This window comes from Corylus avellana, chromosome 2 (assembly GCF_965113065.1).
Source record: "Corylus avellana chromosome 2, dhCorAvel1.hap1.2, whole genome shotgun sequence".
NCBI lineage: Eukaryota > Viridiplantae > Streptophyta > Magnoliopsida > Fagales > Betulaceae > Corylus > Corylus avellana.
In genome coordinates, this window is record NC_142491.1 from 1,745,732 (window position 1) to 1,748,898 (window position 3,167).

Genomic DNA, 3,167 nt, shown 5'->3' on the forward strand with positions numbered 1-3,167 from the left:
TTCATTAGAAAAGTCACCCATATATGCCTATACACATACACCTTCTTCTAGCATGTTCCCAATCAGTCGTCACAACTTTTAAGGACACCATTTTCCTCAAAATTCCCTCATTTTCCTTGCAGGAATGTCTAACCTCAGCTCCTGCTGAGAAGATTTTGATATTTTCCACTTCTAGTCTGCCTCTCTAGATAAGACTGATCCTTGATTTTGATATCACAACCATGCAACCCGTTACCGTGCCCCTCATCCACTTTTCACCATCGCTTCTTAAACTTCCATATGTTTCTCTAAATAGTTCCTTTGGTGTTAGTTCTTTTGAATTCTCCATATCCAATAACGCAGAGGGCACATTCTTTTCAACTTCCTACAAATCGACAAATATATACAAAACTAGAAGAAATGAATCAATCATAAAAAATAATAATAATTAAAAAAAAAAAAAAAAAACTAGAATAAATGAATCTTGAATAACTAACACACCTCAAACCATACCAACTCCCTTTGCATTTGAATTGTTGCTCTAGATACCACGTTAAGTTTATCAAACATAGCCAATTCACCAGCCATATGTAACATGTTGTTCCCCATATTGTCAAAAGTACATGAAATAATATACCTGAACACACCAATCTCGTGTATTAAATTGAATACACCCTCATGTCGTTGTAGAATTGAAATATGAAAAATATTTCTATTTTTGTCATCAACAGTCCAAACAATCGTAGGATCATTGTGTACAAGGATAGAGAGAAATTTCAAATTTCCTACTTTTTGCAGCCAAAAGAGCTGCAGAGTAATGTTTTATAGTTTCCTCCCTTGGCAAATTTTTAACTATTTTCCACATGTCTTCAATAAGTTGATGGGCAAACATCCGCATCAAAACTTTGTCGCAGAAGCCTTCAAACCCTGTGATTAGGAAAAGAATCCATGAACAATTAATAACAAGTTATGGAGTTAGAAAGATGGAGGATAGATATATGTTTGATTATGCAAAAGAAAGTTTGAGTTGGTGGAAAAACTAACAAAAGCCAATGCAACTTTCCCATAATGACATCTGACTGTTACTACCAATTGAAAATGATTTCCTTGCCAAGTGTTCCAATGCTACAGTTCAACAACTATCCTTTGCAAATGGCAATACTTCTTTATTCCTAAAAATTTTCCTGCCAAATCTGTTCACCAAAACCACATATTAGTCTGATTAGTGTCAAAGATTGGTTCAAAGTTAGGCAATTACAAAGTATAATGATTCACAAACAACAATGAAATTAATTTTCAAGTCACAATTGGTAGGATGTAGGACATACCAAAATAATCTGAGCAAATAGTATACCCAAGGAACTCAATGCAATCATCGATCAACAAAGATGCTCGCAGAATATAAAAACAACAAAATGTCTCTATGTCTATACGAAGCTTCAAAATGAATAGGTAGATATCCCAAAGCATTTCGGACCATTAACAACCAACGATTCTTGTTCACCATGTCCTTAACAATTTCCAAATTTCCTAATAGTAAAGCAAAGACAAGCGATATATCTCCATTCACGTCTTGAAATTCCAACTGTGGCGGATTCATATACTTCACCAATTGATATGCAAAACTGATTTGTTTTGCTACAATTGCAACTTGAAGAGCATTCATTTTCATATACGATATAGGAAATTCAGCAAGACATATGCGCTCCTGAAGTTTATCCAAGACAAGTTTCCAATCGCCATTTATAGAAGCTCGGTAGAGGATACCACATATGTCTTTAGCAATTTCAGATTCTCCATCACCTGAAAATTTTGAAAGTAACATAGGAATTAACAATGGTATTATCATGATAAATCAAGACAGTTATATGATAAGAAGCATCAAGAGCATAAAGATTTTATGAGAAATCTTAAATTCATACATATCTACAATAAATGATTTTTTTTTCCCTTTATCTTGTTTTGTAATTGTGTCTGCAATAAATGAAGTTGGATTAATGGAAAACAGACACAATCAAAAGTATCAAGCTTTCAAGGAAAAGTAACATTTTGTTTTAAATCTTGATCTACCTACTATTTTTTGGTTGAAGAAGCAGAGGTTTACATCATAGAATTAAGGATTTCAATTTGTGTTAGAGTTTTTATTTTATTTTATTTTATTTATAGATTGAACTATAGTATGAAAATCATCCCAAGAATTTTCAGTCAACCATGAGAATGGGGTATATCTAATTTGGCTACCCTATTTTCTCAACCCATTAGGAAAAGCCCATTGTCTAGAAAACCTTGGGAGATTTCCCTTTAAGTTCTGGGCCAAGTTTTTTGCTTTGGAACAAGGATTGGCCTATTAGATCCAACATACCCCACGCTGCCCAATTTGGAAAATTCTAAAATTTTAACCTTGGAAAACCTGATTATTTGAAAATTGTATAGTTCTGACCCGATGCAAAAATGGGTATCAATCGTTAGACCCAAACCCGATCCATTAGAAAGGTCTTTGATAGATCTAAGAGCCCGAGAAAAGGACCCAATGGGGAAATGAAGCAACTCTTGTTAGATTTTCCGTAAGTCCAACAAGTGTGAACTGAATTGGACCTTCAATGAAGAGCTTTAAATCTTGAACCACATGACCCAAGACTAGGTTGAAAAGGGTAAATTTGGGAAAGCTCATCGACCCTAAATTTGGAATTTTTTTAATCAATATTTTTACGAAAATGCTACGTGTCTTCTAGTGTTCTCCTGGTGTCCTCCTAACTGTGATGTAGCTCTTAAAATCACTAATAAATTAAAAGTCAATAATGATAATCTCAAATTCAACGATAATTTTAAAAGCCACATTATTGTTGGGAGAACACCAGGAAAATACTAGAAGAACACCTAGCATTTCTCATTTCTTTATATCTATAGGTGGCTTTTAAAATCAAAATTGGATTAAAATCTAATAAAGATTCATCTCAAATTTAATGATGATTTTAAAGGCTACCTATGCGTGTAGAGAACTGAGTGTAAAAAAGTAGGAGTATAAGTAGAATTACTCTTTTAAAAAACCGCATTTCAAAAGCTAAAGGTCGTCATCCTCTGGAATAACATAGCTCAAATTTTTTATAAAATTTGAGTAGCTTAATAATAAAATGAGTAATGATATACACTCTCATCTCAGTTCTATCTCATAGATTGATGTGATAGTA